We start from the raw sequence: 14668 nt of genomic DNA, 5'->3' as shown, positions 1-14668 counted from the left end.
CTTCTCCGCCCCCGACACTGGCCAGTGGCCATCCTGCCGCACACGGTGGGGACATGGACAGCCCCTGGGTGTTCGGGGGAAACGGCTGTCTAACTCGAGATGCACGTGGGGAGGTGCCAGCGACAGTGGCCTCTCAGTCCTGGGCCCCGTTGGGTTTGGAACTGTTGCATCGACCCAGGTGTCATTACAAGGAAGCCAGCTGGCTGACGACCGGACCGCGAAGGAAGAGAGATAAGTCAGAAATAAACAGAGCCAATCTCGGGGAGCAGATGTGCCTGGGGCACCAACCCCTCCCTGGCAGCCCCACCCTGTGGGGCCCGAGGGGCCTTCGGAGCAGCTGGGTGTGCCCCGCAGGACGCCAGGCCCCCAAACCCTGGGCAGCAGCAGGAAACCGGGGTTTGGGGGGGGGCAAGCTAGATGTGCCCCAGCTCTCCGGCTTCAGACTTCCTCCCTGTGAAGAAAGCCATTGTCTCTAAGTGACTTCCAGGCGTGCTGGGTAGAGCGCGTCCTCCCCAAATTCACGTCCTTCCTGGAACCTCGGAGGGGGCTGTACTTGGAACAGGTGGCATTGTGGCGGCGGGGCCGTGTCTGGCTGCAGCAGGGCGGGCCCCAGAGCCAGCCTGGCCGGCGAGAGGGGCGGCGACAGCCGCTCGAGGGGCGAACGCGGATGGACGTGCGGGGTGGGGGGTGGGGGGGGCAGGGGCCGGGAGCGGGGGCGGCACCCTGCAGCGGCCCCCACGAGGCAGGCCGGGAGGCTCCTCCCTCGCAGCTGCAGGGGGCGCCCGGCCCGCGTGACCCGAGCCCCCGCTTGGCTCCGGCACTGCGGCGAGAGAACAGACGCCCGCGGTCCCCGCCGCCCCCGCCACCCCGTCTGCGGCCCTTAGTGAGGGTGTCCCGGGAAGCCAGTGCGCCAGGGGACAGCGGCTCTGCTCCAAGTGTCCGTTTAACTCGTCCTTTCTCGGTGAGGGGACAGTGAGGATCGCAGACAGCTTCTCTCACGGGGACCCCTCCCCCCTTTCCCACTCTGACCTGGCTCCGTGGTAAGAGGGGCGGGCTCTGCCCAGTGCCGCCGCCCTCAGGACCCTGCCCAAGGTGCCGGCTGCGGGCCTGCGAGCCCACGCCTGTCCCCTGCCCTCTCTGCACCCGCTTGGTGGGCAGTCTCTATGGCTCGCTGGCTACAGCCAGTTACGCCCCAGTAATCCCCATGCGTCTTTGATTCCAAGTTCCTCGTTTCAGGGGCGGCTAAGACCACACTGCTGGCCGGAAGCACAGAACCCTCGCTTCCCCGTCGGGGCCCCGCCGCGCTCCGCCCGGAGGCCAGGCAGCTGGCAGCCCATGCCAGGGCCGGTCCAACTGTGGAAGGAGCTGTCCAAACAGGGGCACTTTTCAGAGTGTCTGAGGCTCTATTAATGATTATGCCAAGACCACAGGTGTAAAGAGGGGTGGCCCCAGGCCAGCGGGACGAGGCCCGCCTGCCGAGAGCATCCCACCTGCAAGCCCCAACTATGGCGCACGTGGACCAGGCTCTCTTGATGGGACCATGGCGGCTTCTTCCACTAGGCTGGAGACTAGGGGCAGGTGCCCTCCCCTTGGGGCAAGATGGGAGTGGGCAGGGCTCCTAGCACTCTCTCCAAAAGTTCTCACAGATCATTTTCTCTAAAATTCTTCAAAATTCTCTTCCTTTGAACCTTTTGTAGCTTCGATACAGGTACATTATTTTAAGAAACATCTAACATTTCTTCTCCAAATTATTCTTAAAATGTAATGGCCGGGAATCTCACTTTGAAACGTGACATCTGTTGCTTCTGGGTGACTCATCTGAACCTCTGACACCCGCTACACAGTAGGTGGTTATAACCGCATTTGTTCACGGGATCTGCGTTTAATATCAAACCGAAGACAGAAGGTCTAAATTCGTATCGTGAGAGCCTCTTCCGGGCAGGCCACCGAGACTGCAGCGAGAGAAGGAAGGGAAACAGCGGGCGTGTCCTTCTCGTCAGGGGCTCTGGGGAGGCCGGCGAGGCAAGCGAACCGCGTCCGAGCCAAAGTTCCCGAAAGAACGCGGCAAGTGGAGGGCGACCCATCACGGATGAGGGACCGCACACTGCAAAGGTCTCGAAATTAAATTATTTGTTCAATGCATGGTCTACATCAAAGCCCCAAAAGCAGATATTTATGAAACTCCACGAATTAATCCTAGAATTTATAAGAAAAGGGCCAAAAATATGCAGTAAAAAATTTAAAGAACAAGTAGTAAAAAAAAAAGAAAAGAAAAGAAAAAGAAAAAAAGAAAGAGAGAGAGAAGCATCATAAGTTATCTCTCCAATCAGATGTTAAGACTGATTACGAAAGTATCGTGTTAGAACAGGAAAGTGTTCATCTGGTGATCGAATCTAGACAACCGAACAGAATAGGAAGCCAGAAATAGGTCCACTTACGTAACAAAACTTGGATAAGGGACAGAAATATGTTCCCGCTCAGTGGGAAAAGAGAGGACAATCAAATAAAGAGAGGACAGGGAAATTGTCTATCCAGATGAATTTGGGTCCCTACCTCGAAATGCTGGGCTTCTTTTAATTATCCACATTTTTAAAAAGCTAAATTTAGACCCACAACTTAAAACACATAAGTTTCCAGGTGAATTAAAGTCCCCTAACGTGAAAAGTATTAAAAAAATATATATATATGGATGGCCACCCAGCTCATCCCAGACCCAATAGACGACACCAACAAAAACTCCAGACAGCACTGAAGCCCACGACCTGCAGGCAGAGGCCAGCGGAGCCCTGTGGACACCTGTCCCGTCTGCGGCCGGCACACCTGGCCTGCTGGGCGTTTGTCCTCAGCACCCCTCCGACTTCGCAAAGGATGCGGGAATGGATTCCCCTCACCCAGCATCTAACCCACCAGGGCACTGCCTGCACAGTGCGACCACGAAGGACGCCTGCATCCACAGGCGGGGCCCCCCGCCCCCGGAGCGCTCAGCTACAAAGGTCCCCGCGGGTCCTCACGGCCCGTCGCAGCCCTGCTCTGCGTGTGAAACGGCAGGAAGCCCAATGCCAGGGTTCGTGCAGAGGCTTCACGCACCCGGATGAGATCTCGCTTCCCAGCCTCTCCGGGGGTTTTGCCAAAGCGTTCGTGTTTGTCGAGCTCATGCAGGCGGAAACGCTGCCGAACGAAGAACAATCCGTCAATATTTACTAAACGCCCGCGGTGTGCACGGCCCTGCCCAGGTGGGGTGGCGGGTGGCCGAGGAGGACGTGGATACAAGGTGGCGGTCGGGCGGAGGGAACATCCGACCTCAGACCGCCCCACGCCCGGGAATCCGCGGGCGCGCCCCGCGCGGCAGCTGCTGCCCTCTGGTGGCTGAGCGCGCGAACGACGGGCGACCCGGCGAACTGGCCGTTTCAGAAATCCGTTCCCAAAGGAGCGGTCGGTCGTGTGGGGCGGGGGAGGTCGGTGGGCGACCGGCCGCTGATGGAAGCGCGTCCCTCTTCCGACGGAGGAAATCGCGAGGGAACGGGGAAGAGTGAACCAGGTGCCGGGAAGAGTGATGTGGCGCAGCCATTGGGGACGTGTCACCTGAAGCGCTGCGCAGCGTGAGAACGCGCCCCTCTCTGGAGCACCCGGGCAGAGCGAGACTGTCCCGGGGCCCGCTGGACAGCCCCAAGCACAAAGGTCCCGCCAGGACTTGGTTTCCAGGTGGCAGGTGCTCGAGGACCAGGTGCACGGGGAGCAAGCTGCATCCTGCACCTGCATCTCGTCGTACTGGAGACGGCTGAGCTATGGCCCCTCAGGGCTAGGGACAGGGACTGCGTTTCGAGCATCAAATGGGCGAGGCCACCATGCTGAGCCAGGACCCGGGGTGTGGCTGAGGATGAGATGCTCTTAAACCAGCCCGGGACACGGGGGACCGCGGGAGCCTCCGCGCTGCTGGGCAGCAGCCGCCCGGGAGGCCTGCAGGGCCAGCGGCCTCACGATGCGGCAGCTCAGCGTCCGTACACTCGCATCCTGCAACCGCCACCTGGGGTTCAGGGGCCCTGGCCTGGGGTGGCATCTAGGCCTCGAGTGCAGCTCAGTACCCTCTGTGTTCCCCCACCCCTGGGACCCTCCGTGTCCGGGCTCGTCACAGCGACAGTGCCTCGCACAGGGAGCGGGAGGAAACATCAGGGCACTGAGGGGTCGTGCTGGAAAAGCAGCACTCGGAGGCGCACCCCTGGGGGCTGATGCCCCGGCAGCCGCAGTCCCTGCGGGCCGAGCCCTCCAGGACACGTTCCTCCGACTCTGGTCACCATCGCCCAGGTTTGCGAGGGAACCACACGGAGACTCAGTCAGGCCCTCGAGTTAACCAGAAACTTCCATGCCCACCCTCCCCAGGAACACCGCTGGATTCACAGCCCCGGTGTCACGAGGGACTTCCGGAGCTGTGACACCCAAGGACCGCATTGGCCACCCCTCCCTCCCCACAGATGCCACAGGTCAGAAGACCCGGAGTCCTGGGGCCTTGCAGAAGTCACTTCTCCTCTCTGGACTTGGTGTCCCCTTTTTGCGTGAAAAGCACTGGCCCAAGTCCTGAAACCCAGCAGGACTCCCTCAAGGGTGGGGGGGAGGGTCCTGGCCAACAACCGGCCTCAGAGCCCGGGGAGTGTAGACAGGTGGCCGGGAGGCCCGGGGCCCAGTTCCAGACACACAGCTTTGCTCACACGGTGTCCTTCTGTGCGTGCCTTACAGTCGTGGCTGTCGGCCTCGATCACGCGCACGGACAGGAAGCTCGCCCTCTGAAGTCTCGGTGGCTGCGGTCTGTGGGCACCGGCGAGTGATGTCCCATGAATGCCTCACCCCCCGGAGCCTCTTCACAAGCCGCGCTTTACAGCCAGGAGGGGCCTGAGAGTTGTTTTTCCTCCAAATACAGAAAAACAAGTGCTGTACATATGTGGGGTCCCACACGTGGCTGCGGGAAGGGGCAAACGGCCGGCACTTGGGGCTCCGGGTGCAGGTGTGGGGTGAGGGGGCGCTTTCTCTTCCCTGGCACAGGCCCCTGAGCCCCTAGCAGGTGCTGGGCTGCCAGCTATGGGCGTGGGAAGAGGGTCCTGCCCACCTGTGCGTCACCTTGCTTCGGGAGGGGGTCGAAGCACCAGGGGACCCCCACGGCGCTGGAGTCAAGGCAGCACCCCGCCTCGAAGCGCTGGTCACCGTGACGCCGGGGAAGCCGCAGCGCTTCCTGGAGCACAGGCGGGGGCTGCAGGGAGACCCTGGGTCAGACCCCACCTCTCTCCGCACCCCCCCCCCGGCCCTCAGGGACAGGGTCTGGACACCCTCTGTCCCACGGCCACTCCATGAAATCCAAGGCTTATCCCAGCCATGTTTGACAGGGCTTTGCTGAAAGTGTTTGATTCATAAAATATAAAAGTAAAAAATAACCTTCTGGAAAGAGATGGACAGAGGGACCCAGGCAGAGGTCAAGATGAAAGGTAACCAAGGCCGGACTCCAGGGGCCCTTGGCGGGGGCTCCGCCCACCCCTCTCCTCAAGCTGGCCCCCAGCCCTGTGGTCATCGGTCATTCCCCGGTGGGAGGCCTCTCTCAGGGGCCTCATGGACCCCAAGTGTCCTCCCTGGAGCGCAGGGAAGCGGGTGGGGGTAGACAGGAGCGGCTCTGTGGCCAAGGCCGCACGTCTCAGGGAGCCTCGCCAGCCGCGTCCTCTCTCAAGGTCACACATCGTCCACCTTTTCCCTCTGACAGAAACAAACAGGAACGAAGGCCCAAGGGGGGGCACAGGAAGCGAGCGGCTCACACACCACCCTTGCGTGTGGGGCACTAGAAGCTTCTCTGGGCTCGTTGGTCCGAATGTCCCCCTGCCCCATGGAAGACACTGGACTCCACTGCCCCCCACCCCCATTATCCTGCCGTCTGCCAGGCGTGCTCATGTGCCCACCGTCTTTAGGCCCAGCCCGACTGCCACCGGTGGCCGCCGCTCTGCGCGCGGGGTCTCCCGACCCCAGCCCGCAGCGATGCTCAGCTCTTTGTGACTGTCTCCCACCCCTCCCCACACTGCCACCCCCACACTTTGCGGGTGATGCTGTTTATTGGTCTGCGCAGAAAACAGGTCGACAGAGGGGAACTCCCCCAGCTGCTACCCACGTGGACGTCCTCTTCTGCTGCTGACTGTGGCAGAATTACCGGTGCCAGAACATTTCCTTGCGGGAGGAACCCCAGAGCTATGTGAAATAACTGCTCACAGATGTGGGGCGACAGGCAGAGCAATGCGGGGCATCCCACAGTCACCCTCGCTTTCTGCCTGGAGGCGCTGTGTGGACAGCAGCTCAGACGGGGCCACACGGGGCAGGGCTAGTTCACTGGTGGGAGGAGACAGCGCTGGGATTTGCCGCAGATTCTCAGGGCGGGGCAGGATGCTCCAGAAAGATGCAGGGCTCTCCCTGGGATGTTCGGTCACTAACCGTCTGTGTGCACAGGCTGGACCACAGCCTCCGGGTGAGGACAGCATGGAGGAGGCCGACCCCAATGGCTGGTGGCCTGGCTGGCACAGGGCTGGGTCATGGGCGTTGTGACCACCGAGCATTCAGCAGGGATGCACAGAGGCCACGACTCGGTGAGCTCAGGCTGCCATAGCACCACAGGCTGCACGGCCCAGTCAGCAGACGCGCGTGTCTCCCAGTTCTGGAGGCTAGAGTCTGAAGTCGGGGTGCCAGCGCGGTCGGGTCTGAGGTTGGGGTGCCAGCGAGTTTGGGGCCTATCGAGAGCTCCCCTCCTGGCTTGCAGATGGCCACCTTCTCTCTGTGTCCTCACCCGGTGAGGAGGGAGGGAGAGAGAAAACAAGCTCTCTGGTGTGTCTTCTTACAAGGACCGTAATCACCTCCCAAAGGCCCCACCCCCAAATACCACACACGGGCTTAGGTTAGGGCTTCAACATACGAATTTGAGGGGGACGCAAATATTCAGTCTGTGACATGCCATACAAGTAGATTTGTTGTATCTAGTTCTAAAGTAAAAGCACTCTCTACCCGTTCTAGCAAAACTTAAATAAATCTGAAAGAATCAACTCACTCTGTAAGTCAACTGCCTACCAGAACAAAACTCAGCATTTGTTAAAGAAGACAGTAAAATCCAGACGCCCGGCACTGTTCAGCACAAAACCAAAATGTCCTAGTTGTGTGAAGAAACATCATGACCCGTAATCACGAGAAAAATCAGTGACTAGAAATAAACCCAGACTCTGCATTAAAATGTTCAAATATTTATAGGAAAACATAAAAAAAAAATGAGGGAATACGTTTTAAAATCCGAATAGAGAAATAGAAATAACTGAAAAAAATTTTTATCATATGGGCTTCAGATTCGACACCATAGAAAAAATGGGTGGCCGACTCGTAACCAGTAGAGTAGAAACTCGCCAAACTGAAGCACAGGGAGAAAAGGCACCGAGAAAAAGCGAAGCACCTCGACGATCCAAGAGACGGCGTCCAGCACGCGAGCAGTCTCATCGGTGTGGCAGCGGGAAGCGGGGAGAATGCTGAGAAGCGGCCGACGTTGTTTGTAAACTTGATGGAAACGATAAAACTCAGATATCCTGGAAGCTCGATGAACTCCAAGGAAGATAAAGAAAAACACATCCAGGCACGGGATGATCAGATCGTTGGAAATAAGCAATTGAAAGTATTTTTGTCGACACCAGAGAAAAGACACGCTGCACGCAGGGGGGCGTGAGAGCCGCCAGCGGCTTCTCATCCCGACGACGCGAACCTCACGGGGAGGGAGCGGCCAGCTAGAAGGGAACGGAAACCTGTCAAGTCAGAGTCCTGTACTCAGCGGAAACATCCTTCAAACATAAGGCAAAGCACTTTTAAAAAAATATATAGAGTTTACGTTCTAGAGCAGTCCTAGGTTCACAGAAGAATGAGCAGAAAGTAGCTTTTCGAATACGTTTTTAGACGAAGCAAAGCGGAACGAGTCTGTCACTTGCCAAGCTGTTCTCCGAGGAATTTGGAAGGACGTTCTCGAGGCTGACGTTGCGGTGGCCCCTGGGTGTGGGGGGGTGAGTTCTCCAGGCCACAGCAGCCAGTTCCCATTCGCCGGGGTTTCTCCAGTGGTGACACCTGTTTGTCGTGTTTGCAACCCAGTCTAGTCCTCGTGACTTCTCACTTGGTTTGCTACAAATGTCCCCTAACTAGTCTCTCAGGCACAGAGAGCTTTGTCCCCGTCCAGACGTGAGTCCGGTGCCTAATTATCTGCATAACATGAGAATCTCTGTATGTCACTGCCCTGCTGCGCCCTCGCTCCTCACGGCCCGTTAGGTAAAGACCAAGTTCGAGGTTCCTGAGTATAAAAAGCAAGACCCGTTAGGAACTGAACCCACATCCCCCTCCAGCCTCTTCTGGTCCTGGGTCCCCAGAACAGAAGCACCTCGTGCGTCTCTAGACACACCTGGACCACCGAGCGTTGGCTCAGGTATCCGCCTCTCAGTGATGTTCTATGCCTCACAACTCCTGTTCATCCTTTAGCTCTTAACCCGGGAGTCCCGTCTTCCAGGAAGACGTCCTTTACCTCCCCCGGAGACAAGGCAGGTGCCCTTCACCCCTCCCTCAGGCTCGCTTTGCTCCCCCGATTCACAACACTCAGCCGCATCCACATTTTAAGTAGATTTTTCACTTTTCTGGTTCCATTATTAAGGGTTCCAAACATAGCATCTAATATTTCCTGAGGGCTAGCTTTGGGCAAGGTGACAGTCAAAGGATTTTACCTGCTAGATCTCCTTTAATCCTCACAATGATCCAAAGGAAGAGCTAAAATGATTATTGCCCCGCCCCCCCCTTTACGGTCCGTGTAGGTACAGCGGTCTGCCCATGTAAGTGGAGGGTGAGACCCGGAGTGGGACCAGGCCCCATCATTCCGCAGCCCCAGAAACTGACCCAGCATGTGCGCACGGGAGACTGACTCAAGGAGGGGGAGGGGGACAGAGACAACTGACACCCCAGGAGCTGAGGGACGAGGACTTAGCACCTGCCGCTGCCCGCTCCCCGAATTCCCTTCAGGAATTAATGAAATAGCATCTAGACACAGACACAAGCGAATAAACAAGGGCGAGCCGGCCCGCAGCTCTCGCCTACAGCTCCCTCATCTGCCAGAGGAGACGTGGGTGCCGGCTTCTCTCACGCCCTCCCAGCATTTTTAGTGCCAACATTTGCATGTGCGAGGTCCCTCAGTGTGCAGGACGAGGGGCACACCAACTCCCTCCCCGGCTTTCCAGGTTCCTGGAGTTTGGTCGTGCCGATCGGTGCAGCGGGTAAGTAACAGAGTCTTTTAAACCCCAGAACTCACTTTATCTGCCTAAGGAAGGACGGGCCAAAGCCAGGGGAGACGGAAGCAGAAAAAAAGCTGATGAAATTCGGGATGTCGTCATGCACCGGGTTTGGGGCCGTAACTGGACGGACCCACATTTCAGCACATTTTCCAACGCGAAGTGCAAGCTCCCTCCTCCGTGAATTCTCCTGGGAGACTCCGGTCGGGATTTACATCGCCTTAAGGTGTCTCTTTGGCATCCAGGGGAATACGTTGTTTTGCTTTACTTAGTACCACGCTGAGACAAGCCACAATGTGGTCCATCTTACAACTTAAAAATGTCTAAATCATTTATTTAGGTCACCACGTGTCGAGGCAAAATGATATGTCACAGTGGGAGTGTGGCAAACTGTGGCCCACGGACTCTTGCTTGTTTCTTTAAATAAAACTTTCTTAAAGCACAGCCATGCCCATCCGTTTACACACTGCCTATGGCGACCTTCAAGCTGCGATGGCAGAGTTGATTAGTTGTGACAGAGAATGCATGGCTCACAAATCCTAAAGTATTTATTATCTGGCCCTTTAAGAAAAAAAAAATCTGGCTACTCCTGCATTGTCATTTTAAAATTCTCTAAAAGTGAACTTTAAAAACTAAAGATGGAGGGAAATCTTTGTATTTTATATTATTTTTAACAAAATGTTGAGGATATAAGCCTCAGTGCTTTTTTTTTTCCTCCTATAATCTGGTCTTAAAAATAATATATACTTGGTATACGGATTGTCAGGACACAGTTCCTCACGAGTCCCACCTTTGTGACGTCTTGTGAGTAAGGCACTCATTGTCCTATAGTGTGGGACCTGACCCTGAGGTTCAGTGCTACATGTAGAACCTTTCCCTCAGCAAAAAGAATGAGTTTTCAGTACCTTGCTGGAAAACAAAACAAAACAAAACAAAACCTGGATCCTTTGCATTCGTGCAAGTACTTTTCCCCTCCCTGTTTCTGATCAATATTCTGGGTATCTCTTACAGAACACTTACAAAGCATACTTGCTATAGATCTTATTTAATAATGTTCCCTTAGTACTTACAAGAAGCAGATTTCCTGCTGCATTTACTGTAAAATAAATAAAAATGTACCAAAAAAAAAAAAAAAAAAACAGGTCCCGCTCCCACCTGCTCCCACAGGTGAGGCCCACAGCCCAACAGCCCTCCTTACCGAGGGACCAGGTGCAATTCCTGCAGCCGCCGGCCCCCGAGAGACACACAGACCACCATGAGTTATAGGAAACACACTCTTTATTGAACACACAAGTCTATTTTTCTTCTCCTTACTGTCAACCCACAAGTCGGGTGTGCAAGCGGGGGGTACAGAGGCAGAAAGCTTATTGTTAGAGCGTTACGTTCCCATGGGCGATAGCCAAGCAGTGACTTTCCAGCCAGCACATTGCTGACCCCTGAGTAGCGGTCCCATATCCCTGCCAGCCCAAGGAGCTATTCAAACAAGCAATCACACCCTTCTTGGGAACGGGCGGGGCGTGGGGGCGGGGCGGGTAGCCACCCTCTTGATACTGCAAAGCCTCCTCCCACAGCCCCTGGTGTTTCGCTCTGTCCCTGAGTGCCCCCGCCATGCAGCCCTGTCCACCTGTCCCAGGCTATGGACGCGTGTGACTCATAACAGGGGTTGATCTCAGCTGTCCAGCGTTGGCTGCTCTCACCACCCTGGGTGGAAATGCAGCCCCCACACAACCCAGCGAGATGAATAGGAGGTGATCAAAACAGCCCCTCATTCTAGACGACCTGTTCAAGGATGTTTGTAGAGCAAACGGCCTGGGAAGGCAGATATGCGTCTCCCTCTGGAGCAGAAGGCAGCAAGCTGACTGTCCCCTAACAGGCTGAGTCCCTTAAAAGGTCAGGATTTCTCTCCTAAGATGCCACCTACTGTGAGTGCAGATGCCACCTACTGTGAGTGCAGGTGTCCATCCAAGCCCATCCGTGTCACCCCAGAAAGACTTGTGGGCACAAACACGCTGATCTCATGCTGCTTGCTGCGTTCTGGGTGATAAGGCCCTTTACCTCTGGGCTCCCGTCTCCTGCCGGCATCCGTGAAACTATCAGCTTGCAAGCAGCCTAAACTCTGAGCTCTCCGAGCTCTCCACTCCGATGAACTAGATTAGCTTAAATACAACAACAAAAAATCAGAGCAGTGTTTGCCTTTAGGCGCTCCCTACTTACTAGGTTTGCTCACTTGACCTCATGGTGCCGCATATGTACCTAGGTAGGCGTAGGGAGACTGGCATCACTTGTGAATGCTTAATCTTTTAGCAGGAAATGAAATGGGACCTCTCTTGCAGAGTTAATCCTTTTAGTAAACCTAGTTAAGTTTTCTTCCCTCAAATCCTGATCATTGCCCTGGTGACTCAGATCCTCTGGCTATTGAAAAGGATCATAGGCCCATTGTTAGCAGAAAAGATGTTAAGCCAGACAGGGTCCTTAGAGTCTGAGGGGGGAGGGGACTTTTAGCCACAGGTCTTTCTTTTTACTCTTTAAGAAATATATTAACCAAGTCTGTTTCCCCTTATTCACTTAATAGGCAAATCAATAACAGAAATTAATAGATACATGGTTTAACTAATAAGTTTGTATCTTCTATTCCTTGTTAGGGACTGAGGTGGCACTTCCGCAGGAAACCCAAGACCCCACCCTGACCGAGGCAGAAAGGGAAAGAGCTCCATGGAACTCCTGTGGGCAGGGACTACGGCCATTCTCAGCAGGAAGCAGATACCGAAGAAGATACCTCCCGTCCCTCAACATCCACACTAATAATAAGGGGTTTATGGCTCTTAGAAAAGAGCTAGGCAGGAAAGTTAGGGGGTTTTGGGTCAGCCTGCAAAGACACTGAGGTCATCCTGTCTCAGAAGGGGTCCGCCCTAATCCACCCACAATTAAGCAAGCCAGAAGGCATTTTTTTTTACTCATACAAAGAAACCGGTAGGCAGAGAATTAGGTACTAGTTTAAACCAGTCACACCTGCACAATGAAGAGCCCAACGACTTTCAACTCACCTGAGCCTCATTATTACCACCATTATAATATGATGCATTTGTCCAGAAGTTCATTAATACTATAACAGACTAAATTCTGAGTACAAGCATGCACAGAAAGCAAAAATGGCGAATCACTGCATCCTGCCAATCAAGGAAGCCCACTCCTTTAAGAAAAGTAAGCGCCTACGGCAAAAAGGGATAAAAACCTTGAAGTCTTGTCACCAGGCCTTTAGAGCCACGCTTCCCGAGCTCCGGCCGCTTCCACGCCTGGGAGTGACTTTCCCTTCTAATGAAGCTTTTCTTTTCTCCTGCATTTCGGTGTCTTGCTCCACGATTTGTTCGAGTCGTGGAGAACCTGGACAACGCGGGGAGAGGCCCCCCTCCTGCGGGAACAGTAGTGCTGCCTAATCAAATCTGTTTGCCACTCCAAAATGCCCAGCCCAGGGCGGTATTAAGAGCTGAGAAGAACAAGTTAAAAATACCTTTAAAATAATTCTATGTACTGTTCGGTTACTATAATCTCCTGTCTGCTTGGACCTTTAAATGGGCAACTGTTTCATTTAAATAACAGCCATCGATATTTGGATCAAGTAAGTATGCAACTGTCCCCTGACAGCCACTGGTGTTTCCGATCAGGCTCTGGGCATTGATTATGAGCACGAACCCCCTCCCCGCCTCACCAAGAAAGACGCCGAGCGAGGGAGTGCCCGTCAGCTAACGAGCCCCGCCCACTGACCCCGCAGCCCGACGCCCGGGATTGGCTCCTGCTGCGGGTCTTCGGTTCAACAGAACAGAACCCTGTCGCGTGGGAAAGTAGCTAGGAGCAGCGGTCCACCGGCAGCAAGGTTCATGGCTCAAGCTAAGCCGTTCGAGTCACGGAGTTTATTAAATCCGTCTGCAGCCCGTGGTGACGGGCATGTGCCCTGCCCGCTCTTGGCACCTCCACAATGCGTGATGACGACAGGAACCAGGATTGGGGTCTGAGCGAGGAGCCAGGACATAGATGGTGCCTGGGGCTACCACGTGCTCGGTCCGTACTGGGGATACTTAGGGCTGGCCCAGGAACAGCCCACGGTGCCCCACAGAGCAGCCGTGTTGTTAGTCTGGTTGGGGGCTGACACCTGGGGCCCTAACGGGGTCATCACGGAGGTCACCGACAGTGCCTGGTTTAGGGGCGCCTCCCAGCCGCACTTCTGCTCGTCCCATTCTCGTGACCACGCGTACGCCCTACGGATCACCGCCGCCTGCACCCCGCGAGCTGAGTTTTCCTGCGGTTTGTACTCTTGACACATCTTCAGCTTCACGTACCCCATTTTTTTCTTACCATCAGCAGAATTGACTAGTCTCGGATAAACAAACCATCCTGACGCTTGCACGTTAGTAATTTACATAGATTAGGGCTTTTTGTGGCAAGTTACGGACGGCCTCCTGCGCACTGAGGTTCTCCAGACTGCCCCGCACCCCGCGGGCGGTGGGCGGTGCTCCCACAGCGGTGCTCCCTCACGTTCCCGCTCCGGACCCTGCCTCCAGGCTCCCTCCCTCCCATCGGCTGCCCCCAGCGCCTCCTCCCTCCCATCCATCCGCGGCCTGCGCTGCTGGAATTCCTCTGGGTGTTTGTAGGGTTCCGGAAGGACATGCTAGAGGCGAAGCCACTTCCCCATTCAAACCCCACCTCACGGTCCCTTCATGCTGAGGCCCGGCGCCCCTGTCTGGGTCCCCGTTCTCTCTCCTCCCAGCACCCGTGAGCCCCGAGAGCCTGGCCCCCAGAGGGTGGGGCCACGAGGTCACGTATCTGGGAGGCGGGCACTGGCGGAGGTGGACACGGCTCGTGGATCGCGGATTCCTTTCTGCGTAGCCTGGTGGGAGGGGGGCGCCTGGAGCCACCAGCTCTGGGTCCATTCGTTTCCTCCACTGAGCAGGACACCAGGGGAACAGAGGAAGGCAAGGGACCTACCCAGTGTCCTTGTCACCTGGGCTTGGGGCCAGCAGCCTCATGCATTTGCTGGGGGTCCAGGAGGAAGACGCGTCCCTGCTGGGTGTCCCCTGGTCGCCAGAGGACTCGGAGCTCAGGCACTCCCGATCTACACGGAATCGCTCCCTGGGAAGTGTCGCGTCGCCCACACAGCCCCCCGCTGGGGAAGGGGAGACGGCGCACAACGAGAGGGCCTCATCCAGAGCCGCAGGGCGCGTGTGCCGCGGGGAGGCACAGCGTGGGGTGCGGTCCCTGCGCCCCGGTCCTCTCCCGGCTTTCTCTGGATCGCAGTCGCCAGGACATCAGCAACCCTCCACTGTGGGAGAGGGTCCGGCGAGAGTGCCCAGCCCGTCCGA

The sequence above is a fragment of the Rousettus aegyptiacus genome, unplaced genomic scaffold, assembly GCF_014176215.1.
Source record: "Rousettus aegyptiacus isolate mRouAeg1 unplaced genomic scaffold, mRouAeg1.p scaffold_m13_p_4, whole genome shotgun sequence".
In the NCBI taxonomy this organism is placed as follows: Eukaryota; Metazoa; Chordata; class Mammalia; order Chiroptera; family Pteropodidae; genus Rousettus; species Rousettus aegyptiacus.
Note: the sequence above shows the minus strand (reverse complement) of the source record.